The sequence below is a fragment of the Fulmarus glacialis genome, unplaced genomic scaffold (genome assembly GCF_000690835.1).
Source record: "Fulmarus glacialis isolate BGI_N327 unplaced genomic scaffold, ASM69083v1 scaffold20242, whole genome shotgun sequence".
In the NCBI taxonomy this organism is placed as follows: domain Eukaryota; kingdom Metazoa; phylum Chordata; class Aves; order Procellariiformes; family Procellariidae; genus Fulmarus; species Fulmarus glacialis.
The window spans coordinates 867-1082 of record NW_009198690.1 but is presented as its reverse complement, the minus strand read 5'-3'; positions in this window follow the sequence as shown (position 1 = coordinate 1082).

Genomic DNA, 216 nt, shown 5'->3' with positions numbered 1-216 from the left:
GCCCTGCCTGCACCTCCGAGAGCCAGTGCAGGCAGCGTCGAGGCCGGCACTCGCACCGGGGTGTGTGCTCGTGCCTGCAGCCCGACGCAGCGCAATCTCCGGTCTGCTTCTGCGCCAGAAATGCAACTTCCTGCATTTCTGCCTGCGCATGGGCCTTTCCGAGTGCATCCAGCCAGGCTTTCTCCCGGCTGGGGTTTGCCAGGCTGCTCGCAGCCG